At 56.5% G+C, this 26,139-nt stretch overlaps 1 protein-coding gene and 1 long non-coding RNA gene across 3 annotated transcripts in view; one reads left to right on the forward strand and one right to left on the reverse strand.

Annotated features, from left to right (window-relative positions):
• Positions 1–1,447: 1,447 nt before the first annotated feature.
• LOC123825963 lies at positions 1,448–10,053 on the reverse strand. The gene is made up of 2 exons (XR_006786983.1): positions 7,380–10,053; positions 1,448–1,684 (listed from the first exon to the last, which is right to left on the reverse strand). It is a non-coding gene; the product is annotated as an uncharacterized LOC123825963 (long non-coding RNA).
• Positions 5,424–26,139, forward strand: part of ZNF407 (zinc finger protein 407) — a 266,873-nt gene continuing 246,157 nt past the window's right edge. Inside the window, exons 1-2 of one of the 2 annotated variants that reach the window (XM_045849615.1) lie at positions 5,424–6,353; positions 6,845–7,000. The gene's annotated coding sequence lies outside the window, so the exon portion shown is untranslated. Of the gene's footprint in view, positions 7,001–26,139 lie in introns of both variants that reach the window. The other variant, XM_045849613.1, reaches the window with a different exon arrangement.

The raw sequence follows: 26,139 nt of genomic DNA on the forward strand, positions 1-26,139 counted from the left end.
CATTTCAATATCAAGACCCGCCGCCTCCATTGCTCAAAAGCCACCACGTCCTTCCGTTCCGTCACCTCCCAGAGCCTGCAGGTCCAATCCTCGCCCTTTCGGTGGGTCCTTGCAAAAGCCCCGGCCTAACCTCTCCGCCTACCCGGCAGACCCCTCCGGAGTCCCGTGGCCCTGCAGGCAGCCCGCGTGCCCCTCCCGCCTGCCCGCCACCCTGGGGCGGCCTGCTGGTCACAGCGCGAGGTCCCTGTCACGAGTGTCCGAGGAACGGCCCACGCTGCTCTCCGCTTTCTCCCCTGGCCTCCCCCGGCCTTGCTCCTCACAGCCTGGCAGCCCCACCCTTCCAGTCCGCGGGTCTCTCAAACCCAAGGCTGGTCTGTCCCGGGGGCGGGGCCTTCTGTCCCTCCCGGCGCGGCGCGGCCCGGCCCCGCCCCACCAGCCTGGGCTCCACGTGGCTCCCCGGATCACCGCTCAGTTGTGCGTCCTCGGAGAAGCCTTTCCAGTTCCCTGGAGCGGGTCAGGTGTCCCTGCTCGCCTTCGGTCTCCGAGGTTCTGTCGTGCCATTTATTATAATAGCTTTTTTTTATAATCCTCACCCCAGGACATGTTTCTTGATTTTTAAAGACAGCGAGAGGGAGAGAGAGACATTGCTGTGAGAGAGAAACATTGATCAGTCCCCTCCCCAGTGTGCCCCGCCCAGGGATCCACCTGCAAGGTAGGCTTGTGCCCTGCCCGGGGTTTGAACCTGCGACCTTTTTGGTGTACAGGGACGACGCTCCCACCACCTGAGCCATCGGGCCAGGACAATGATATACCATTTTAAGTATCAAGTTTTAAATGTACTCAATGTCATCTAACTATTATTTTTAATGCTATTTTTTATGCATTTGAATACTAACTGTACATATGGTAGCAAAAAAAAATATTAAATAAGGACCTGAAATCCTGATTATACCAGATGGAACGAGGTGTGTGTTTGTGGGGTCGTGCGCGTGCGGTGAGAGGTGTCCGCACTGCCACTCGTGACCCGCGATGGAGGTGAAGCCGAGGACGCGGGCGCCCCTTTGTCTTCCACGGCTCCCCCGACCGGAGCCCCGTAGCATCTACCTGGTGCAGCCTTCCCCAGGTGAGAAAGAACCTTCCCCCACCCCGTGTGCAGAAGAACTTCCCTCTCCAGGGGGCACGCGGGGCGGGCAGGGGCTGTGTGTGTGGGGGCGGAACCTTCTGCGCTTTGCTCGGCCCCTCCGGTCGCTCCGCGGACTGATGGAGCACGAACTCAGAGATACAGAGTCTCCCAGGCAAGGATCTCTCCTCCCCCCACCCCCGCCCGCCCCTAGCGAGACGTGAAAGAGGGCGGATGGCGGGGCGAGGACTGTCACTCCCTAGCTGCCACGGGAAGTAAATAAACGCTCTGAGCCTTTGGAATTCGCGTAGATTGCGGAGAGCAAGATGTCGTCACGTGCAACAATTATATTTAAAAGCTCCATGCCTGGGTGATTTCTTATTCAGGATGAGAAGAGATGTCATCGAAATTATGCCTTTGACTGTAACGGAAAATGCGAAGTTTTAAATCGTTTCACCGCCCACGTGGAAATTCACCAAACGGCGTTCAGGAAGAACTCGGACCTGAAACTCCGGTGTAGGTGGCTGTGTTCGTGGCACGCGGTCACCGTAGGCAGGCGTGGGACTGCAATGACAGGAAGTTCCAATTTAAAGGACATTAGCGCTTCATTAAAGGACGCTGTTAAAGCAAATTAGTCAGCAAAAGTGAGTCATCCGAAATGACCCAGGTTCCCTTTCGAGTTTTATGTAATTATGACCGAAAAGAGGAGGCGGTCTACACCTGCAAACCTGCCCTGGAGAACTGGATGGCAAGGCGCAGGCCTCCTGCGTCAGCACAGGGCTTCCGGAGAGTCACGGGGGGACACGCCAGACCCTGCAGGTGCTGCCTCAGGCTCCCGACGACCAGGTGGGCGGGGGCGGAGGGGGCGTGAGTGCAGCCCAGAGAACCGTCTGCTGAGACCAGGCCCCCCCCCCCCAGCCCCTCTCAGCAGGGGAACGCGGCCGCCGGATCCGGACTCGCTGCGTCCTGGCACTCCCGTGTCTGGGATGCACATCAGAATGACTTGGCATTTCAGAAGGAGGGGCACAGGACTCACAATCAAGAGAAAGTGTAGCTTAACCAAGAGAAATAAGGGAAAAATCTCTAGCTGCTTTTGACGGGGGACTGAGGAGACGGAAGGAAGAGTCGGGGAACCGCTCCAACAGATCAACCAGAATGGGCCGACCTGCGGGTCTGAGAGGGAGAGAAGCATGAGAACAAACAACAAAGAACTCCAGGGAGCTGCACAGAACGGGCAGAGGAGTCGCATGTGTGTTTCTGGCCTTCCAGAGGAGGCGGAAGGGAGACGGGAGCCACTCCGAAGGGGACTCCTCACTGGGACTGCGCCCCGGCCACCGGGCCACGTCAGAGGCGGGGTGACCTCTGTGTGCCAGTGAGTTTGGGGTGGCGGAGAGGAGGGAGGGGGGGACAGTCCCCGCCGTCACCCAGCAGGGACTGAATCAGAGAACACGGCATCACCTCTCCTCTGTAAGATGAAAATACCACCGCACTTAGAGAGGTTATTGGATTATATGAGATAGTGCGTCTAAGGTTTTATTTAGCACAGTGCCTGGCATGTATGGAGTTGGTATGTCTTCTGTCGTACATTTCCCTTTTATTTTTCCAACCTGCTATTATAAAAGTGTTTATTATTATTATTCATTATCTAATGGAAAAGATGACAAATACCTAGAAAAAAACATATAAATCTACTGATCGCTTTATTTCCTTCAGTATGGGAGTATACACATCTTAATCAGCTTGGCAATGGCCCACAACCTTGGGACCAATTGCGAGTATGCGCATTTTTATTTATGACGTGTGAAAACTTCTGCTCTGAGTGTTTCTTTTATTACACACTTAGACTGCGACAGCGGTAGCTTTGGTTGGTGATAACCCTTCTGGAGCGTTTACGCTGCTTCTCGATGCAGGTACGAGAGAACCTGGCCAACAGCAGAGGGGCTTTTCCCGGGCTGACACGAGTGGAATGTTCCCAGTGGAGTGTTTCCCGGGGGGCTGGCTTTGCCTGCGGCCCCGCCGGGCTGCTGGGCACACTGACAGCCCCGGGCCCTCACCAGGCAGGTGTCTGCGCACCGTTCACCGCGCACTGTTCACGTTGGACGCGGCTCAGAGGAATCCTTCGCTAGATTTCGCCCTTAGAATCAGAAGCTTGTCCTTAGCCAGGCCAGTGGAAGCCCCCGGGGGGGGGGGGCTGGGACTACGTGACAGATCCGAGCGGGGTCTCTGACCAGTGAACAGGGACCACTGCTCCGTCCTGTGTTTCCTTTTGTCAAAGACCAGCAGCTGAACACGGAACGCGATGCAGGCGGTGACCTATCGGTTTGTATTAGGGAATCTGAGTTCTTCATAATGCCGACGTGCACTTTCATTTTTGATGGTAGAAGGGTCGGGACAAATGTGACAGTTTGAATGGCTTAAACCATCTCTCCCACCACTAACTGTGGGCGGCTGTCATCTTCCCTCAAAATTCCACGCGGTTCCCCGGTCCGAATGTCAGCGTTACCAACTCATTGGCCACTTCTCTCCCCTTCCCCAGAACTGTTGACAGGCAGGGCGGCTGCGCAAAAAGAAGCGGGGGTGGGGGGCACTGCACACACTGACCTCACCCCGATAAATGCACACACTTGGACTGACCGGGTCTGAGTGTCAAAATTCTGCACCTTTCTTTAGGTTAAAGAAAGAACTACAGCCTAGACCTTCTTATCCTGTGGCAGAGGGGTTTGAGGGTAGTCCTCCGTCCAGGGGGCGCCACCCCCGCCCCTTGGTAAGGGCTCCGGCTCGGGTTTGAGTGCTGTGGAGATGTTTACGAAAACAGATCACCGTGTGCAAAACTGTAACAGAGAGCTATTTGTATTGCCAGATAAAAACCCTCCCCTCCCAGAGCAAAGGGGGAGGGGGACGCGCTAGCTACAGGCATGAGGATAACGAGTGCTTTAACAAAACTCATCTGCAGCACCCAGAGTAGCGGCCGAAGCAGAGGGCGCAGCTGGAAGGTGACAGTGGGTAGAGGTGGGGTGGGAGGAGCTGCACAGTGGAAGAGGTGGCAAGGGGCCCATCAGCCTGTCCAGTCACTGGAAGGAAGAAAACCGTGGAGGTGGCCACCCCACGGGCTCACGAGTTTTGCGCAAACACCCGACACCTGGCTGGTCTGCCGTCTCGGCCCAGAAAAGTCGCCTGGCCTCCCACCTGTGGGGCCTCCTGCCACCCCTTCAGATGCAGACACGGGTTAGAGAAGCGTTGCACTACTCTTGCTCTCCAGTCCCCGGTGAAAATAAACTAAAGATGCTTGTCCTGTGGCTACATACGGGTGTGGGGTTAGTTTTTAAAAAGCCCCAAGGCTTTATGCATATAAAGTTATATGTAATATAAATATAATAAATATATGAATTTTATGTTTTATAAATTAATAACCCTGGGTTTTTTACATGTATATTTATATACAGGGTCTGCAGAAGTCCTGCTTGAGTGTGGCTGGTAGGGTAATAATATGGGTGTGATCATCTGTAGTTCTCATTTGAACGTTTCACGTAAAATGTCATGGGGTATACCTGAGTGTGATATTGTGATGTTACAGAGTCACATGCTTATGATTTTGTAATAAAAAGGGAAAATTGTTATTTGTGCCGGACCTTGTATATATATTTCCCTAGTAAGATACAGAACATTATCAAAATTTCCCTATATTCTTGGGTTTTTCTACAGCAATGCATGAAATATAGTAGGTGCTTAATAAACAAGAGCTATTAGTATTATCTAATGGAACAAAGTCCTTCATATTAGACCTTGTTACTAGGATTTAGAAAGGTTATTATTTTATTGGGTTTACAGACATCGATGTGGTGCTCCCCTTGCTTGTGCATTCACTCGTTTCCTGCGTGTGCCGTGGCTGTGGACAGAACCCCCAACCTCGGGGCACCTGGCGTCGCTCTGGCCCATGGAGCGTCCAGCCTGGCCTGCTTCACACATTGTGGAACCTCTTAATACAACTTCAAAAGGGAATGTCACCTTAAATGACAAATTTTACATGAAGGAGGATGAAGTTCAATCGACTTCCTTAAGGTCAGGGTTTGATGTAAATGGTCCTGTCTCAGCAAAACAATGGGTGATGGAACTGAAAAATAAACCCCGATCTCATTTCACTGCTCCAAGAAGACAAAATTGTTAACTACGACCCCCGAGGTGAAGCGGCGGCAGGACGCGTCACCGGGAGACCCACGGACACCGCATCCCCGTGGAGAGCGGTGCTGGCTGCTGGGGCTGCTGAGAACTGCATCGCCGGCCACAGGAGAGAAACACTGCCGTAGGAGACATCAGAGGATTATAGTAAGCACCACGTTTTCAAGTATATTTTAAGCACCTTCCAAAGGAACCCTGAAGACAGTATCTAGTTTTACTTCTCTTTTATCCAGTGGGCACCCAGTAAAAGCTGGCTAATTAAATAAATACACCGACGCGCTGGCCGCCCGCTGGAAAAGCCTTTTCCCTACGTTCCTCTCCAACTGTAGGGCCCACTGCGCCGGCTGGTAGAGCGGGAAAGGCCGCAGTGGATTCACAGCCAAGCCCCGTTCTCTAGCTGTGCGATCGTGGGGCGGGGGATGCTGCTGAGTTGCATCTCCTACCGTGGAAGAGCCGGGAATGCGTTTAGGGTTCAGGGAAAATGCAGTCCGATAAGGTCATGCTCACTGCTCGGATTTAAACCGCCCTAAGCTGAAACTGGCCTTGCGAGCTGGTTTGGGTAGGAAGTCTATCCTTACCATTCTAAGGCCATTATTTCAAAATCCCATGGACTTTTACCTTCCTAAACACAGTTCTGATTTCTTAACAGAGGCCCCTAAGCCTACAAGGTATGGACCCCCCGTGGGCCACCGCGGCCGTCTCCGGGACAGCGTCACCTTCCGAGCTGGGTCTGGGTTTCCCAAGCCCAGGCTCGGCCCCGAGGCCCGCGGCTGTGCGGCACAGGGCGCCCAGGGGCCGCCTTTCCTTCCTCCCATCTACCCTGCGCCGTTAACGTTCACGAACAGTCCACGCAGGAACGTTTTAAACACCCACTGCGTTTTCAGCTTTTGCTGCCCAGCTGAACCACCCCATTGAGCTCCTCCGCTCCAGAACTCGGCCCGTGGCTCCCTTTGGACTGTGACGGCAAGGACCCCAATTTGCTGTCACGGGCGAGACTTCTCTGAAGCTGGAGGTGCGCACGCGCCTGGCTCAGCAGAAAGATCTCGATCCCGAACATGTGAGGGCCCCCAAAGCGCCCACATCCCTCGGGCAGCGTCCAGGCCAAGGGCAGCGGCCGGGTGCCCGGCAGGCCTCCGCGGCCCTCGCCCCCCCGCGAGCGCGTCCGCTTCTCCGGCATTGCCCTCGGGATTCTCTACGGAGAGCGGGCGAAGGGATGGAGTGATGAGGGACGGGCGGCGACGGTGGGACGGCCGGGAGGAACTCGCTCGGGGACCCTCTGTAAACCTCCGGTAGCCCTGCCGGGTCGGACACCGCCAGCCCTGAAGCCCGACGCCTATTCCCCCTTCTTTAAATTGATTCCCTCGGCCTTCCGTTTTCCTCTCGGGGAGGGGTGGGACTTCCGGCTTCGTGTCCGAGGCACTTCCGGCAAGTGCTGATGTACCGAAAACAAGACGGCACCCGGGCCCGTTGGCCATTCGGGGAAAAATAAAAGGGAACTGGAGGTGGGTTTTACTAAACCAGTCCCGAGGTCTGTTCTTTTGGTTTTAGTGTCTCGCGAGCGGTCCACAACGGAGACAACCTGGGAGCTGCCGGAAGTCGCTCAAAGGAAAGACGGGAAGTCCCGCCCCTTCCTCCCAGAGGGAAGACGGTGAGCCGGAGGAGTCAGTCGTAGGGGCTAGCAGGGGCGATCCTGTCGGCAAACAGGTAAGTTACTGTCTGGCCGGGGCGGGGGGTTTGGAGGCGGGGACCGTCCAGCGTCAGCGCGGGGCCTGGGGGCGGTGGCTTGAGGGCCGGGGCGCCCGCGGCTGGACGCCGGGAGCCCCGCCAGGGCCCTTCGCTCTTCCTCCTCCCCCTTCCCCCCGCCTCCGCCCCTCCCCGCTCGCCGGTCCCTCCCGGCGCCGCCCAGACTCGCCCCTTTCGCGCCCGCCGGTCCTCGCCACCGCCGGCCTCCGCGCCCGCCCTCCCCTGCCAGCTCCGCGCAGGCCGCACGCACCCGCGGGGCTTCGGTTTCCCGGCAGCGACGGGCTGTCAACGCCGCAGCGGCGCCCCACGCGCCCTTGCCCGCGGCCGGGGCGCTTCTTACCGCCCGGTCGCTCCGAGAGTGACACAAATACGCCCCAGCGCGGGGCCGCCCAGGTGTCGGTCGCAGTCTGGGTGGCGGTTTCCTTAGCCGCCGCCCACTCGGTCTCCCTGCCGCACGTACTGTGCCGCCGCCGCCCTTGTCTACTTCCGCGACGGAGGCCGGGTGGGCCGCGGCCTCTCGGGGCTCGCCGCCCCCAGCCTGGAGGGGCAGTGCGGGCTGCCGCGCGCCTCTGTCCCGGCGGTGCTGCCGGTCCCTGCGTGCGCGCGCCACGGCCCCTCCCGCCAGCTGGTCCTGAGCGCCGGCCGCGTTCGGGACTGCAGTCTAGGGGAGCCGGGTGCCTGCGCTGCTGACCCCTGTCGGCTGCGTGCAGCTTGGAACAGCCCGTTTATTCCATTGGGAGCTCTGGGATAGGACATGTTGGCGGGTGGACGTCCATAAACACACGTGGGATTTTTCTGCTTTGTAGGTGATCACAGCCCTACGCAGTGATTGAGGTGTGACTTGACGCCCTTGTCGGCGGGTCCCCTTACTGTGTGCACGTGGTCGACGGTGGGGCGTTATCCCGTCGGAACGCAGTCTCTACAGGGAAGGGCACTCACGTGTGTGGGTTAGAGCACCATTAGAAGAGCTCATCAGACACACACTATGTATTTCAGTTAGCACATCAGCCTTGGAGCGATTGCTGTTCATTTTTTTGCCGAATGAGAACCAGATCAAATAATTTGACCAAAATTAACGCCACGTTTCAAGTCTCAGGTGTCATTCTTTTCAAGTTTTCTCCAAGTGAAGTTACAAAGTCCTGCTGGCACGTCTGAACGTTACTGAGGCAGGGCTCTCTAGTAGTTAGTGTCTTCTGGCGCGCCATGTGAGACAGTTGTGTTTATTGCTGTTTATTGCGGTTAATTGCTACTGATGCCTTTAAAAAAACATTTTCAGATGATTTAAGATTTACAGAAAAGCTGCAAGATTGGACAGAGACTGTCACTGGTACTCAGCACGGTGGCTCCACTTCAACACACACTGGTTCCTGCTTTAAGCCTGCGCCCTTCTAGGTGCAGGGGAGAGGAGCGCCCTGCCCTCCCGGATTGCCAGGGCTGGGTGACGAGACAGGCACAGAAACGACACTGGTGCTGAGCCTGAGACTTTGGGACGCAGACAGCAGTATGCCTGGCCGCTGGGGAAGGGGGCCGAGAGCCTGCTGGAGACCTGTCTGGTTGGGTCAGCCTGAGCAGTGGAGGCCCCTAACCCGTATAAAACACCCTTCTGATGTGACCCCCCCATCTCCTCTGCCATATCACAGGTGGTGAGAACAATCCCAGGTTCTAAATCTATTAATAGGAGATTAAATGAAGCCGTGTTCCTTAGGTAGTGATGGAAATGTCTAGATCCATACATTTTTAAATTCTTAATTTTCACACTTGTCCACTCCTTTCTGTGCTCTGGCCACACATGTTCTTTCTGTGAGGCCAGGAACGGCATTCTGAACGCGGGTCCGGGTGGGGTTCCCACAGCAGAGGGGACGTGTGAGCGAGCACCTTCGTCTCCTGGGCCTGCTGGAAGGAAACACCGTCGCCTGGCTGGCTGGAGAAACAGACGTTTCTTCCTCCTCACGGTTCTGGAGGTGGAGGAGTCCAGGACCAAGGCGCGGGTTTCCGGTCAGGGCTCTCCCTGGCCGGCGCACGACTGCCTCTGGCTGTGTGCTCACGGGGCGGAGAACGAGAGGACTCGGCATCGCCTTCCTCTGTGAGGGTTCTGACCCCGTCTTCGGAGCCAGCCCTCCTGAAGGCCCCACCTGCAGACCCCACCACGCTGGGGCTCGGGCCCCCCACGTGTGCATTTGGAGGGGGACCCTGCGGTCACCGGGGCTTGTGGGCTGGGGCCGAGAGTTTGCCTTTCTGACAGTTCCTGGGTTCCGCTGAAGCAACTGGCTGACACCACACTTTGAGAAATGTGGCCTTATATGATGGTGCCTTCCATATCTTACAAGAAGAGTAAATAAACCTCTGTGGGTTTATGCTGGCTGCACCTTCTTCCTGGCACACAGAGAGAGAATCGGGTTTTCGTCAAACAGCAGTAATGCACCAACAGCAGAGTGCTTAGATGACAAAAGGGGTGGAAGTGGAGTGTTCCTCAGCGTTGTTGTGACCTTTGTGAGGATGACTTCTGGGGATCATTCCGGAGGTCAGACGCATGTCCCCTGTGGAAGGGACATGCTCGCACTGTGAGGGTCCTCAGTCCCACCGACGCAGATGCTGAAAAGGACGTCCGGATCAGTTGCTGGATCGAGTAGCAGTGAAAAATTGCTTCCAGCTTTGTTACTTGGCACGTTTCTGTATTCTGTGTGCTGACGTTATCTTTCCTTATGTATCAGAATCTTACGAGGCCCTAGCACAGGTGCCTGCCCATTGGAGGTGTTAGATGTAGGTTGAATTGGAAAAGAGCAAGGGGGAAAATAAGCTAAGTTATTTATCTGGAGAGACTTCAGTGCCCTAGGGAAGTTACCCTACTCTCTAGATTATCTCAACTGTAGATTTTTATTGAGTAATTACAGTTTATTCTAGCTTAAGCCTTGTTTGTAATTATTGGGATTTTTTTTAGTAGAAATGCTAGAGGAGAAAGTGTATTTTTATGTTAATGAGTGGTATGTTACACCTTTTTATCATTCATCTGAAATTATTTAAAAAAATTTTTACTTTGGCCCTGGCTGGTGTCGCTCAGTTGGTTGGAACATTGTCCCATAGCCAAAAGGCTGTGGGTTCAATTCTCAGTTAGGGCATGTGCCTAGGTTGTGGGTTTGGCCCCCAGTCAAGGTTTGTACTAGAGGCAACCGATTGATGTTTCTTCCTCTCGCTCCCTTTCTTCCTCTCTCCCTAGAAGCAATGAAAAATGCCCTCAGGTGTTGGGAACCACCCTGCCTGGTTTCAGAAGCTGTAACCCCCATGGCTAGGGCGGAGGGAGCTACCTTGGGACTATAAGCCATTAAGGAGACAAAGCTTATCTCCCTGGCAGGGGTGCCGCCTCTTCCCCTTTTACTGCACCCTGCCTGGCCCCCAGTGGTCGGTTAGCCAATGACGGGTAAGATTCCTCAAGGGAGGGATGATCTAAGACAGGCACGATCATGGGGGCCCCGAGGGAAGGACTTGGGGGCCTATAGCAAAAGGGGGTGATGGATCCTCGCCCTTTGGCTTTGACATAGCCTGAGTCCTCATTCTGTCTGCAAGAAGTCTCCTAATCTCTTGGCTGCTTTACTTCCCCCACCTGACTTAAGCCTGAAACAATGCTGGTGGTGGGTGCCGCCCTGTGCTGGAAAGGGCTGGTTCCTAGGGTGATCAGGCCTGAGAAAGAATGCATAAAATTCTGTGAAACCTGCTTTGCTAAGAATATCCTCAATTAAGTGATAAGGGTCCCAGCAGGAAATGAGTTAGTTTCCCAAAGTTTTATAGCCCTTTAGCAAGTAGACCTTAACTCAGAATAAGCCTTTGTAGTTCTTTGTATGTTATCTGTGGTTTGATCCGTTCTGCCGGACAATGGCTGATGAGCTTTACCTGTGTTCCTGTGGAAACTGAACCCAGTAAAAGCCCACTGAGGAACAGGCTCCTGGCCCTTCTCCTGTGGGAGATCGGCCACCTTTCCTCCCCCAGCCAATCATGTCTTGGTAGACTTATTCTCATCTGTGGCAGCCGGTGAGTGGGGGGTCCTTGCGGGCGGAGCCCCACCACACTCAGGTGAGGATTAAAAAGAGATATTAAAAAAAACCCTTTTAAGTGTGAAGTAGTTTTAGAGTTACAGGGAAGTTGCACAAGCAGCCTGGGGAGTTCAGTGCACGCAGCCACGCGCCCAGCCCCTGTGCGAGCCTCTCCCGTGGCCACAGCGCCGTCGCTGTGGCCGGGTGGTGGGCGGAAGGACCCTCAGTCTGCAGGGGCGTTTCGCTGCCGAGTCCCTTCCTGCGGCCAGAGAGCTGGTGCAGCGCCCCGCTGTGCACTTCGTCACCAGGTCTCATTGGTGTCTCCCCGCCTGCGACACTGCCTTTCAGACTTCTCTCCGATGACCTTTCCAGGAGTCCTGCTCGGGGCTTTTGTGGACTCTCCCTCGGTCTGGGCCTGTCTGGACCTCCCCGCAGCTACGTGGAGGCTGAGCATCGTTGGGCAGGCGCACCACGGCGGTGGGGCTGTCCCTGTCTGGGTTGGGCCGGTGCCCGTGTGCCACTGGTGCCTGTTACCCTGGAGCTCGCGGCTGGGGCGGTGTCTGGGCCCGCTCTGTGCTCCAGAGCGACCATTCCTCCCACTGGAGTGAGTCCGCCTCCTAGGTTCACTGGTTTCGGAGCAGACGTTAAAGAAGAAAGGAACATAGAACTTCAGAGTTCCCCGAGCCCGACCCCGACCGCGAGCTGCTCCTTACCTGGGGAGGCTCCCTCATCACTTGTCGGCCCCAGCGTGGCGGGTGGGTCCCGGAGTAGGCGCTGGGAGAACAGTTCTTTGCCTGGGACCTTGGCCCCGTGCCCAGTCAGTGTTGGCTCTGAAGGGGCCGCCGTGGGAGCGGTGGTTGGGCAGCCTGTCTCACGCCTGCCTTCCCCGGCACGGCGCTCCGTGACCGTGACCTCCTCAGACTCTCCCTGGAGCGTTTCCGCAGCAGGTGAGGCCTCGTCAGTGCTCACGAGGCAGTGGCAGGAGGAGCTGCTCACCCACGCGCTAGCCCACGGGCCTGCTGTGTTCTCTTCGTGGGCCACGCTGATGAACTGTGGGGTTACTACACACACACGCGTATGAATTGCCTCTATTTTCAAAATGTTTGTGCCTTTACTGTCCCACCCGAGTAAATTGGAAGATACTCCTCCAGTCTCTCTCCCGCCCAGAACTCGTAGGCTCCTTCGAGGCAGGAAGCAGGTGTCTCCTTGTTCACCAGTGACTGGCTGGTACCTGCACACACCAGGCACTCAGCACACGTGTGTGAACACGTGCACATCGTGTGTTATGTGTGCACTTTGCTAGCTGCTTTTGTGCGTTCCCTGGGCATCGTGCACATCCTCACACGGGGGCCCCGCAGTGCTGCCTGCGGGCGCCCCGGGGGTCCCTCTGCAGGGCCGGCCGCCGGCCGGTCCGCACCCTTTCCGGGAGAAGGAGCGCCTCAGCGAGTATCCTGGGGTGCGTTGTGTCCAGTCGCTTCCTGAGGACGGCCACGGCGGCGAGCCCCTGGCGGCTCCGAGCACACGCGTGGTGGGGCCTCGGACGCAGGCCCTGCAGGGCCACGGGGTCAGAAAGGCTCCTCCGTGCCTTCGCGGCCGCGCCGGTGCAGCGGGGGGCGCCCGTCCCCACGCTCCTTCAACGCCTCGCTGTTTCTGGGAATGAGACCAAGTCTCGGGTGTGCCTTCTTTTGGATGTTCCTACGCACTCCAGGAGGGCAGTGGACTGGGGATCCTAGTCTGACTAATTTTCCAATAACCTGCCACATTTCCACGTTGAAAATTTCCAGTTTTTTTGTTTGCCTCAGAGAACAGAGCAGAGCAAAGCTCAGTGAACTGAACGTCGACTCAGTGTTTACTTGGGGCACTGTTCGTTTCCTCCTCGAGTCACAGCTGGTGGTGTCTGTCTGTGGCCCCAAACACACAGGGAGCCTTTTGATGGTGGGGCACGTTTCTGATTCACATCCTCACAGGGGTCAACGGTTGAAGGCTCCAGCGCGACAGGCAAAACGATGACAGTTCGGGGAGACTGAGTAGGACGGAGGCGGCGTGGCCGATGGAAGGGGAGGTCTTTAAACACCTCTGGGCAGGGGGCAGCAGCCGGAAAGGAAGAGAGCGGCGTGTCATCGGCGTCCATGAGCGCCGACTGTGCTCACGGGACGAGGCCAGGGCCGCGGGCAGACGGTCACGGGTGAGAACCGGGCGCTTCCGGTGCTCACCGCTGACGGCAGAGAAGTGTCCGGAAGGGCGAGCGCCAGCCCGTCAACGGGAACAACGCAAGTGGGCAAATGGCCCGGACCGGCGTCCCGCCCAACAGGACACCCGGGTGCCCAGGTTCTCGGGCGGTCAGTTACCAGGGAAGGGCAGCCTGGGGCCAGGACGGCGGCTGGTGGCACACACGCTGGCTGGCAACAGTGGGGAAGTCTGCTGGGGGTCGGAAACAGCTGGAATGCCCCCGCAGCAGGCGGGGGTGTGAATTGGTGCAGTAGCTTTGGAAGTAACTAGTCCAGCTCGAGACGCACGTGCCGTTTGACCCAGTGATTCCCCCTCCCCCCAAGTCTGTATCTTAGAGCAGTGCTTCTAAAGCCCGTTCCCAGCATCTCCAGGGAGCTTGTTAGAAATGTAGATTCTAGAGTCCCACCCCAGACCAGCTAAATGGGAAGCTTGGGGAACGAAGGGTCAGCTTCCACCCAGCAAGCTGTCCAGGTGACTCGGTGCCGAAACTGGCCAACCGCCGCCCTGAGGAAGTTCTGGTGCCGCCCGAGTGTGGTGCTGCCCGAGTGCGCGCTCGGAGCGGCCCGTCTGGGAGCGGAGGCCCTGGGAGCAGGGTGGCCCCGGTGGGTGTTGTGCGCCCGTGGTTACCTGTGCTGCGGCTGTGCGACTGGGTGGGTCGAGCTGCAGGCAGCGCTGAGGGGTGTGGCGGGGACATTGTCTGTTGTCAGGGGGAAAGCTTGTCCCAGAAGATCGCATGCGGTCGGTCCTTTTCCATTTGTTTGTTTAAAGTTTAGGGAAATGCAAAACAGAATTGCGGATTGTTTGGAACACAGATGTGGAATAAAGAAAACGGGCACGTTACAAACCAAAGTCAGGTGAGTGGGCAGCCCTGGGAGAGGAGGGAAGGTGACACGCCCCCAAGGGGGACTTTGAGGGTACGGACTTACTCCACGGAACTGTGATCCACAGTCAGGTTTGCCCTATTATGCAGTGCCTTGCACGTGTTACAGCTGATTTTTTAAATCTACCCAACGTTTAAAAAACTGGAGGAAAAGCGATTCCACAGAAACCTCATGGGATTGTCTGATCGTAAATTCCCCACCGGCCAGGTCAGGGTGGGTGGGCACGCCTCGGGCACTGCAGCTTCTTTACTCAAGGTTCCCCTTCGCCTTGAGCAGCTTCTGTGCGTCAGGTGAGCACACCTGGAATTGCCTGGGGAACCCCCGGAGGGCGTGGCCACCCCCCCCCCCCCCAAGAGAGCAGATAATCCTTCTGCTTCGCTTTTCTCCCACCTCCACGTAATCTTCCTTAATTTCGGGTGCATAAAAGACATGGCCGACTGTCACTCTCCAGAGCATCTGAGGTCTTGCTTTGAGGCCATTGTCCTCGGTTTGGCTCAGAGAAACATTTTTTTAAGCCATCATGGTAGGGCAGTCACTGCTGGAAGCTTAGCACGTGTAGGAAAATAGTAACGTGGGTCCGGAAGTTCTCAGTCAAATTGCATGTCTGGTGGGGCCAAACAGCACCCCCATTTTTGTTTGCATTCAGAGAGCTGAGGTTGTCTGACCGTGAGAACCGTCGCGCATCTAACTGTGTGCCTGCCTCGGACTTTGCAGTGAAGTCAGCGCCTGCCCCAGCAGCCGGCAGGCGTCCCTGCAGAGCGGGGGTGTCTGCCTGCCTTTCGGGTGCAGGGAGCGCCCGTCCCAGGCCCCTCACGGGCAGCTGGGGGACCAGGTCTCCAGAAGCAGACTGCGGGCGTGTCCGCTCGTCCAGTTTCAGCTGCTTCTGCTGAAGCCGGGCAGTCCATCTCCGTTCTGAGTCCTTTCCAGTGTGTTCGATGTTCACACTCTTCCTTTAACACCCAGCTAGTTTTAAGTAAGAGCAGGCCGGGCACCGGGGAGCCTGGCAGGGAACAGACGTCGTGTGACGCAGTGGGCGTGGTAGCAGTCCAGTACCCAGTGCGGCCGCAGCCCAGCGTGGCGGTCACTCGCTCGCGGGACCCAGCGGGAGCTGCGTTTTGGAGCTGGAGCAAGCCACAGACCCCTTGTTTCAAAGCGCGCAGGGCACCTGCGGTCTGTGCTGAGCGTGAGTTATGGATCAGAGTTTGATATGCAGTCACTGGACCAGTTATTATAGAATGAGGAATCACAGTTGTAGGAGTGCATATAATTATAAAGCCATTAGAATTTAAACTAAGGTGGTAATGTACTTTTAAAAATAGCCTAGCAAATTTAGATCATTCAAGGAGAGGTAGTAGAAATCACAGTCTTTTTAAAAACGAGAGCTGACGGTTTTCACGAAGAGCCTCCGTAGTCCATAACCAGGCTGTCCACGAGGGTGGTGTGGGAGGGCCGCCCCGGGAGCGCAGGGGGCAGGTTCAGGCAGCGTGCGTTCCGGTGACGTCCAGCGTGGTTGTGCGTGGGGACCCGGGACGCAGGCGAGCGGGTTTGGGGTCCTGTGTGGGAGCCCTGCCCCGCGGACCCTAGCCACTCTCCTTCCTGGCCCCCCCTCCCCCGGGTTCCGTCTCCTGTGCTCCTCCGCTCCGGCTGGGGGGGGTGTGTTCAGCGTGCGAGTGCACGTGTGTGTGTGTGTGTACATGCACACACAGTATACACACATATATACACACTACATACACATATATACACACAACACACACATATATGTTTTTTTAAGGTAAGAGAGACTTCAAAGCAAATCTGACTCATCGGAATCACCCAGGGAGATCTTTAAAACTACAGATTTTTGTCCTCACCCCAGTGTTTTTGGGGGGGGTGTGGCAAACAACAGAAATTGGTGTCCTCACAGTTCTGGAGGCTGGGAGTCCAACTCAAGGCGCCAGAGAGCTTGGTTGCTAGCGCGAGCGCCCCTCAGGGTGTGCAGGTGGCTGGCTCGCTCTGCCCCCTCCTGTCCTGGCCCAGACTCCCTCAGTCACAGTCCCTCCGTGTCTCCACAGGTAGGGCCCGGGGTTCCGTGGTTGAGGGTTAGCTAAACCTGTGAGTGGCTGGTGGTGTCGATGACTCCGTGCTGGACGTGCTGGACGTGTGGGAGTAGTAGCCCCAGGTGTGCTCCTCACAGGCAGGGGCTGAGAGAGCTTTAGTAAAAGTCTTACAGAGACCAGCGCCTTGGCAGGGCACCAGTGGTGGAGTGACAAGTGACGGGATCAGCTCCGGGCCGTCGCGTGGCAGGGACGGCTGGCTGGCTGGCTGGCTGTCCGCCATCAGCCTTCCCTTCCGTGGAACACGTCTTCCAGACGCCCTGGCCGCCGAGCAGGTGAGCGCACACGTGGCAGATTGCACTTTCGGGTCAAGGTTTTTAAGGGGCCAGTGCCCTGCCTCTTTCGTTTGTAGGCGCACACGGTCCGTACGTGTGTTTCACCAGCTCTGTGGTCAGCCCCTGGCCCAGTCACGTGGACGCAGAAGACGAACCACCATAGGGCCTGTCATCAGCTGACCTGAAACGTCCCTCCCGGCGTTTCCCCGCCGTCCCGGGGCCAGTCTGAGGACGGATGCTGCACTCCGTCGTCATGCCCCTGAGCCTCCGTGACTCTGGTCCGTCTCCAGGGTCTTGTCCTTGGGGACGTGGGCGTGTGTGGCGAATGGCCCTCCCCACGTCCCTTTGGCTTGTCCGGGTAAACCGTCCCGCCCTGGGCGCTTGTCTGCCGTCTCGGCTGGGGCGGCCGCCGGCCCTGCTGCCCCGAGGCTGCAGCGGCGATGCGCAGGTGTCCCTCCTTCTCGGGGGCTTCCGTCGGGGGTGCCACGTGGGTCTGCCCTTCACTGAGGACCCTGGTTTTGCTCATCCCCACGAGGTGCCAGTGTACCCACCCGACAACTGCTGAGTTCCTCTTCTTTCTTCCCTTGCACTAGTACACTGTCTGTAGGGAGACCCTCGAACACCGTTCAGACGTTCTGCACGTCGTAATTGTCCCCCAGACTTAGCATCCGTTGGCGATCCTTGCTCGATAGGTGCGGTCTGTGCCAGTACGACTTCCTGTCTCCTGCAGCCCTTCCTCGCTTACTGGTTGGACCTCAGCCGTCTGTCCTGTCCGTTTGCCTGGTCAGTCGGCCCGGGAGCCGTCTGTCTCCCGGTTGTTCGTCGAGGACCTACTCCTGACGGCTCTTAGTGGGTGAGGGCACGCCCTCTGGTGTGCCGGTGTCCCAGTGGGGTTCGGTCCGTCGCAGCCCGTTTCAGTGTCCCCTGTGACTTTGTGGCGTCACTATTTTTAGAAAAGCTTTTCCTCACTTCTGACACAAGAAGGTGCTCTGGGCTCCAAGTGCCCTGGGATTGGTCCTTTCCTGAGGAGCCCAGGTTCCTTTCCGTGGGGACGGTGTGGGAGGCCACGGCGTGGGTGCTGGCTGTGCCCACCGTCCTTGGTCCTCTCCCCCACTCCTGAGGTCCGTGGGAAGTCCCCCCCGTGAGCCGGAGCCACGTTTCTGGGTGTCCCTGGGCGACTGGACCCAATCAGACCCCAAGTGTCTGTGACTCTTGTAAGTCACCTTCTCGCTGCATTCTGATTCTTGTTTTGAATCTGAGTTTAGTGCAAGAAGCGCAATTAGAGATATATTCCTAGCCTAGGAACTTTCCTTCTTGAGAACAGTCACCGTTTTCCGCTCCTTCAGCCATGTGTAGAGACTTTTCAGAAAGTTAGCCCCTCAGTCTTTCTCCCCAAGTCATGTATTTTGGAAAAGTACAGGAAAGTACCAGAGGAAGAAAAAAAAAACAGACCTATAATTTCATCACTCAGAGGAAAAAAACTATTCACCTTTTTATTGGGTTGGCCAAAAAATGTGTTGTTGTTTTTTTTCCTGTATAGTGGCTCTGGTAGCACTTAGTTGTCTTTAACTTTATTCAAAACAATTTTCTTAGATTGTACTGTGACAGCTGTCCTATCAGTGTGCATTAAAAAAACTTACCAAAATTGGTGAATTTTCATGTAGCCATTTTAAGGCTGAAGATGGAAGAAAATATGCAACATTTTTGGCATGTCATGCTGTGTTACTTCAAGAAAGGTAGAACCACTGCTGGGACACACACAAGAGACGTGTGCAGCGTGCGGAGAAGGCGCTGTGGCCGATCGGACGTGTCCAGGGTGGTGCGTGAGGTTTCGTGCTGGAGATTTCCCACGGGACGACGCGCCACGGTTAAGGTGCAGCAGTTGAAGTTGATAGTGATCAGATCGAGACATTGATTGAGAACAATCAGCGTTACACCACGCGGGAGATAGCCGGCATACCCAAAATACGCAAATCGGTCAAGTTATTGGTGAAAATGAAAAATAAGTCTTTTATGGACAAAAAACTAAACTGACTTTTTGGCCAACCCAGTATATACATGGATTTTGCTAGAACTATATTTTTAAAATTTAATACTGAAGTTCTCTTTCCTAAATATACTTTCTTAGCACTCAGATCTGTGATACCTAATAATTTATATTCCATATGTCTTGAGGCTGATAGTTTTACATTGTGTGTTGGCTTATTGACATTTGGAATTACAGTGTTTTCCAGATTTCTTCCAAAATTAGTAGTTTAGTCTTTTTCCCTGCAGTTCTTTGATGAGCTGTTGTCTCCCAGCTCCTCTCAGTGGACCCACAGCGTCCCTCGGCAGAACGCTGGGGAGCGGGTTCGGCGTTTCGGTTCCGTTTCTCCGGCCTGGCGCTTTGGAACTACGCCGTTCCTTCTGCATTTTTTCCCCGGAATGAAAAACAAACCCACACCTGAGAATACTCCGTCCTGTGGTCGCGCGGTCAGCAGTCGCTCACTCGGACTCTCCTCGTTGCCTCTGTGAGCCTCAGCCCGCCCTCCCTGGTGCAAACAGGGGCCGGCGCCCAGAGCAGGCACGTGGCGGCACACTCGGTCGGAGAGGCTGGGTGGGAACGGGGTCCCCGGAACGGGTGCCGTCAGGTCCCCTTCCCCGGAGCTCACCGAGCCCCGTGTGGGCATCGCTGTGCGTCGGTAGGTTTCTTCCCGCCTCTCTTCGCTTCCCTGCCCTCAGCCTCCGTCCGCTCGCCGGGTGCTTCCTTGTCTCGCCCCTCGGAAAAGGTGGAAGGCGGATTTAAGGGAAATGCACCAACTTTTCATGGAATGCTTTTTATGGCTGCATTACAAATTCTCGAAAATGAAGCGTCTCACGGAAACACCTAACGAGGAGGTGGGGGCTCCAGGCACACGCACCCCCTCCCCTGTTCAGTGGGCGGGCCCTTTAGACTAAGTTAAGGAAAGGATATATATTTTGTTGTTTCAGTTTTAATAGTTCATGACTGATTTTATAGTTGAAATTATATTTTACAATAAACAGGAAGAAGAATTTATACGGCCTGTTCTATTTGATGTGAAGCAGCAAATCCCATTTCTCTGCCGCTGTAAAGAAAATTCATTATAATGCCTTTCCTGGGAAGAGATGGCTCCACTGTGATTAGTTGCACCGACAGTAAAACAGCCTCTTCCCGGGGCGCGCGGTGCGGGAGATCCGCCGTGTCTGCCTTCACTGGCGTTGAGTTTCTCCGCGCTCTGTTCACGGAACGCCCTTTCTCCCGTGCTGTTTTCCTGTCCCGGCACATTCTGTCTCTAGAAAGTTAAAATGATTAGATGGAAATACTAACTCTAAAAATAACTAGACGGAAATAATACTAACTCTAAAAAGCACTGACTTAAAAAATAGTTTCTGAAAAGAGATATATTAAATTTTACCTTTGTGTGTAAAATCTTTCCAACTATATGAGGCACATTTGTCAGAGGTTGTTGATACAAGATTGTCGTAAAATTGTCTTTATTACTGGGTCAATTTAATATATTTGGAAAATAGTGCTTGAAGTGTAAGAAGATTTTTTTTTTTTTGAAGGAGCTAGGGGAGAAGGCTGAGCTGACTTCAGTGTATCCCTCCTCGTGACTTGTTTTATACGGCTCGTCATGGGCAGTGCTGGGGGGGCGTCCTCGCTGACGGGAGCGGTGACGGGCTGTCTCGTCTCTCGGGGTCCCCGTGGTTTGACCTCTGTTAGTGCGGGTTTTCAGTGAAGGTTTTCACTCTACCTGAAGCATAAAGTAAATACTCTAATTGTTAACTTGCAGGTACACTTGAATTGGTTGTTTGAAATGAAAAGTGAAGTCCCAGGGTAGAACAGGGTGCTGTTCTGTGGGTAGGGATTTTTTGTCCCTATGATGGTTTGACCCGTGGGCGTGGGAGCACACAGGTCAGCCTGCTCGCCTCCAGCGAGTCCCTGGGCCCGGGCTGGGGAGCTGCCTTGCTGGGGTAAGCTACACACGCGCGGGGGGTGCTTTGGAGGTGGGAGCTGGTTGGCTGGGAGCCCTGTGGCCAGCACCCTGCGCGGCCTGGGCTTAGATGCCTCCTGCTGGGGCAGGGGAGGAAGTCCCGCAGTCTGCGTGGTCATAATGCTGGGACCCTGCAGCCCTGTGACCTGTGACCGTCTGTGGGGTGGTTGTGCGGGTGCCCTGTCGGGTTTGGGGGTGTTGGCTTTGCGGGCCAGCCCTCTGGACCCAGCTGGAAAGGAGCACGGCTGCTGCTGGCGGCTACACAGTCTCGGGGCCTGTAAAGACGCGTGTCTTCTTCCAAAACGAGGAGGGTTCTCAGGAAACGTGAAGACAGTCCAGGCTCCGCATGAGCCCCAGCTGCACCCCCCCCCCCCCACTGCGGGCGGAGGGAGAGTTGCCTCTGGCGCATCTAGTCAGTGGTTTCAGGGGGTCGAGTTATACTCTGCCGTCCTGGGAGACTCTCCTCACTTCCAGAGAGAAGTGGAGCTTTCGTGTGTGGGCTCAGACCCTTTATCTTGTGGCCCCGGTCACAAATAATGGATGTTCCGATGGGAGAGCAGTGGGGCGGGGGACCCCGCCCGGCCCCGCACCTGTGCTCGCCCTCCGGCAGAGCCGTGGGGTGTTGAACGGCGGCTGCCGTCGCAGTGTCTCCTCAGCAGACCCCGCGTGCACGTGGCGGAGCTTCGCCGCAGCAGGGAAGGACCTGCGCGGTGGGACAGCGTCGGTGCCCGGGCCGGCTGGGAGCGGCAGGTGAGGAAGCAGGCCTGAGTGGTCCCGGGCGTCTCCGGGGGCTCCTGTCCCGCTCAGCTGTCACTGTCACGGCTCGTGACGGCTGGTCGGAACGGTAGGAGGTGGTCTCACCGCCCCGGGCCCCTTCCGGAAGAAGAGCCCTGGCTCTGGCCTCCGGATGGCACCTGCTCTGCGGCTCCGGGTGTGGCCCTCTGGGCTGCGGCCTTCGTGAACACCACGCGGGGCAGGGCGGCGTCCCACTGCGGGGTGTCACGCCTGCGTGTGTGTGCACAGCTCCCGGCTGCACACAGGTGCCCCCCCTCGGGGATCTCCTGCTGGCCTGGTGCCAGCCTGTGCCGACTGCACGTGGCTTGCGTGGACCACTGACTCGCGTGGCTCTAGGAGCAGGGGAGGGCGGGGCCGGGCAGGGGCGGACGGCGTGTGGTTTCTTGTGCAGGTGGCCGTGGCCTGCCAGTGAGCGAGGAGGCCTGTGTGTGTGTGTGTTTGCGCGTGTGCTCGTGTGAGTGTGTGTGTGGATGGGGAGGGAAAGAGAGGGCACAAGTTTGGTTAATGTGTGCTCATGGGAAACGGGAAAAGGAGTGAGAGCGGGACGGCGAGACTGTGGCGAGGAGAGAGGGGAACGGGGAGGAGGAACGTGAAGGCGGGGTTTTCCCGGCTGCCGCCCAGGAGTCCCGATGCTGTGGGAGCCGGTCGAGTAACTGCTTTTCGTCTCACATTCCTGAAATACGCTAAAATGCTGTGAGAAACTTCTTCCCGTGAGAAGTGGCCACCAGGTGTCATCAGAAGGCTGCTATTGATTCCTTTTATGATTGTTCTTAAAAAGTATATGTTTTGGTTCCTTCCTTGCTGCTTTTCTTCCTTTGTGATCATAGAAGAGCTGCTTGTTTCAGTTGGAGCAGAAGCTGTCCTTCGTGACAGGCTCTTGGTGAGTCCGTGTGTGGGTAAAGCCGAAGAGACTGCGGTGACGTGTGACTTGGTTTCCCTAGTCGGGGCTCGCTCCTTGAGAACTCGGGTGACAGTCGACGCCGTGCGTGGGCCCGCGTGCCTGACGGCTGCCGCGGCTCAGGGAGGCCGTGCCGAGGGGTGGCCGACGGGCTGGTGTGGGAGCCGTGTGCTCCGGAAGGTTTGGTCTAAAAATGCATCTTGTTCTTTCGGTCCAAACACCTCCCAGGCCCCCCGGACACTGAAACTGCACTGTCGGGGGGTAGTCCCAGACTCGCTTTCCTTCCCCACTGGTTACGGGGAGCGGGGATGCCAGGAGGAAGGGTGAAGATGCCTTCCGTACCCGGGGGTCACGGAGCGCCCCCGCCTGTCCTGCGCCCGCTCTGTCCGAGAGCACTACCGGGCCGTGGGGAGCAGGGCGGCCGCTCCGCGAGTGTGCGCGCGCAGGCTGCCTCCGGGAGAGTGAGCCCCTCCGCCGTTCGCCGGGGCACTTCCGATGGCCGCTCCAAAGACGGGCCTGTCCCCCTCCGCCCCAGTGCCGTCCTGACTCTTCACAGACTCTTTGTGTGCTCGGGCCAGCGCCCTTTCCGAGGACGGTTTTGGCGACCTTACGTAGACATCCTTATTTCCATTCCGTCTCCTCCGGGCTGCCCGAGGAGTCTGCCGAGGCGCTTTGCGCTCCTGCTCGCTGACATCGCCACCCGGTTCCAGGCCTCCCAGCGCCAACTCTTGGGTCGCACGTGCCCCGCTTCTGCACCTGCCCCACCCGCGCTGTGTGCTGCACACGCACAGGTGAATCTCCCCAGAGCTGGGTGTTGGGGACTCCTCGCTGACAGCACTGGCTCCGTTCCCCCGCTGATCTGGAGCCCGTGCGGCACGGCCCCGGCCGGCCACCTGCCCTGGCGTTGAGTTGCGGGCAGTGGGAAGTCCGTGGTGTCGCTGTGAGCTGCGTGGATGGCTGACAGTGGCCGACGCTCCCCGTGCCTGTTCCCTGGCTTCGCCACGCCCTGCTTCCCCTGGAGCCGTTCACCTGCTCCCGCCTGCTCCCTGGGCGGGAGAGAACCCCGGTCCCGGTTTGCTCAAGGATTAGCTCAGATGGTCGTTCTGCTCTTCCAGCAGACGCCCTACGTGGTGGTCTGATCCCGTGCTCATCTGTGCGCAGATCCGAGCCTATGTCGCGCACGCGGCCGTTGGATGCAGCCATTGGATGCAGCCTCGCACTGGCGCCCCCTGCCCGTGGCCCCGCAGAACGGCAGCCTGCCAGGGGCCAAGGGTGTTTGTGGCCCCGGCTCCTCTCGCGTGGGGGGCACTCGGTGTGTGTGTGGGCTGTTCTTTCTTCATAGGATGACTTGCTGAGTTATTTCATTAATTCAAAAAATCGGTTGGGAAATAACAAGTGGACCACATTTTCTCCTTCTGCTTTATAATTTTGGGGGCCATTCTAGAGATGACAATAAAGGGCGTCATTATTTGGCTTCTGCATATTCGTGTAGTTGTCACTCTTTTATCTCTGAACACACACGAGTCGGGCGTCCCCATGAGAACGTTTACGCTGAACAGACGTGACTCGCGTGTGTCTCCCTGAAGCCCGAGATCGCGTGTTCTGTGCGTGCCGAGCCGAAGCCGGCCTCCTGCCCAGCCCGCAGTGGCGTGTGAGGGTGGGTCAGCTCGGCGTCGAAGAGAAGAGGATTCGCACCAGTCCAGACCAGGCACTGAAAGACATCGACCCTGACTTCCGTTACGGCCGTTTTCAAACACGAACACACACAGACTTTGGGAAACCCCGTAGAATCACATACTGAGTCCCCTGCCCTGTCACTCAGCTTTGGTCATTGTCAGCACGCAGCCTCACTGTGGCCTTCTCCTGGTCTGTTTTGGAGCGTATCTCAGACGTGTTTCATGTCGTCCAGGAGACATCACAACGAGGTGTTCACTCATTCTAGCACCTCGCACGCTTGGGATTGTTCTGGGCTCTTGGGACAGGAGGGCGCTAACCTGAGCCCCTCCCTCGCATCGCAGTGCGGGAGGGGAAGTGAAGTAGACACACTGTTAACCGGAACAGGACGACAATTGACTTCATTGAAACTTAAAACTTCTGCTTAACAAGAGACAACAGTCATAAAATCAGAGGGAGAAAATATTTGTAAAACGTGTATCTGACAAAGGATTTGTATCCGGAATGCATAAGCAGTGCCTCCAGCCCAGGAATCAACAGCCAAATTACAACATGGGCAAAAGGCTAACAGGCACTTCACGAAGCACGAGACGAAGTGTTTGGCACCATCACTGGTCATCAGGGAAACGCAAGAGAGCCACCTCGCCCACTGGAGTGACCCCAGTCTGAAAGGCCGACGGCGTTTGAGGTGGGCGCGGACGTGGGTCACTCGGAATCCTTGGCGTCGCTGGTGGCTCTGTGAACAGCAGGGCCTGGCGGAGCTCACCGGGTCCTCTGCCCGGTGACCCAGCAGCAGCAGCCCCCCGAGGTACCCGCACACGGGAGAAGACACGTGTTCTCGGAAGGACTCGTGCAGGAGCGCGAGCGGCCAGCGGCTTTACCACGCGGGCCAGGAGAAGGGCAGCGGCTGCAGTGTCCACGGCTGCGTCGTGGCCCAGCCCCACGAGCGCCCCGCTGGCTGACGACGCAGCAGGGACGCTGTGCTGGGCAGGAGCAGCCTGGCCCTCCGCCCTCCGACGGCACAGTGTCTGCGCCCGCTTCCATGAGCTGCTGCGGCAACCTACTGGGGAGGGATTTGGAGCGGGGGCTGCCCCCTCGGGTGGGGGGGGTGTACTGGGACTGAGTGTGAGGGGCCTGAGCCCATCTCTCGGAGGATGGCAGTGCTGTCTGTCTCCACAGGGACGCTCCCACGGGCCCTCTGCAGACCTCCGTGCTTCTCCTTCGGGGGCCCCCCCCATCCCCCGCCCCACCACCACTGGCTGCCCCTCCCTCTGCTGGAGGCCCCGCCCTGTGCTGTGGCCTGTGGCCTGAGTCCCTTGCCCAGGGAGACGTCTCGCCCAGGTGTCTGGGAGGCAGGTCTCACCTCCGGGGACCACTGCCCTTTGGTGCCCGGGGCAGAGATGCTTGTGGTTTTTTGCAGGGTCGTCTGTTTTTCTTTCCTAGGGGTCCCGTGCGTGGGGGGTGCGCTCGTCCCGTGACTCTTCCCTGCCATGGGGGCAGGGGTCCTGGAAGGAGAGCACGCATGTGAAAGAACCACTGTCTCGCCCCTCACACTGTCTGGCGTGACTATTACGCTGCCCTTTGCTGCGATTCCGGTGTCTATCATCAAGACCACTTGGTGCGCCGTGGCCCTAAGTGAGGTTTTTGGCCCAGACGTGTGATTAACTCACTGGGTGTTTCCCCTTTTTTATCTCCTGTTACAAATGTTGAATAACAAAACCAGTGCTTTCTCTAGAAGAGCATTTTCTAAAGGGTCCTCCAGAACACCACTTTCTTGGCTCTTTATAAACAAAGGGTTATGTGATGAAGTTAATTTGGGAAATGCGTGTGTGCTGAGGAATATGTGGTAAAGGAATTCTGTTCAAACCAGAGTTTTCTCAACCTATCTGGCCAGGGATATTCATCCTCCCCCCAAAAATAAAAAAAAAAACCAAACCAGTCAAACAAAACATTTCTTAACCTCTTATATGACTTATATTTTCTGGAACACATTCTGAAGAAAGCGTGAATATCTTACATGTGTAATAAAAGTATGTGCATTTATCTTTTTTACTCTTTAATGAGAGCAATACAGTAACAAATATAAGATGATTTTGTATTGTAGATTATATATGACAATATCTATATTTTTAAGTAACTTTATTGAGATGTTTATATATCATACAATCCACTCATTTAACCTACAGTTCAATGGCCCTGGCCGGTGTGGCTCAGTGGGTTGGGCGTTATCCT

Source organism: Phyllostomus hastatus, unplaced genomic scaffold, assembly GCF_019186645.2.
Source record: "Phyllostomus hastatus isolate PE091 unplaced genomic scaffold, TTU_PhHast_1.1 phas_contig_80, whole genome shotgun sequence".
NCBI classification, from domain to species: Eukaryota; Metazoa; Chordata; class Mammalia; order Chiroptera; family Phyllostomidae; genus Phyllostomus; species Phyllostomus hastatus.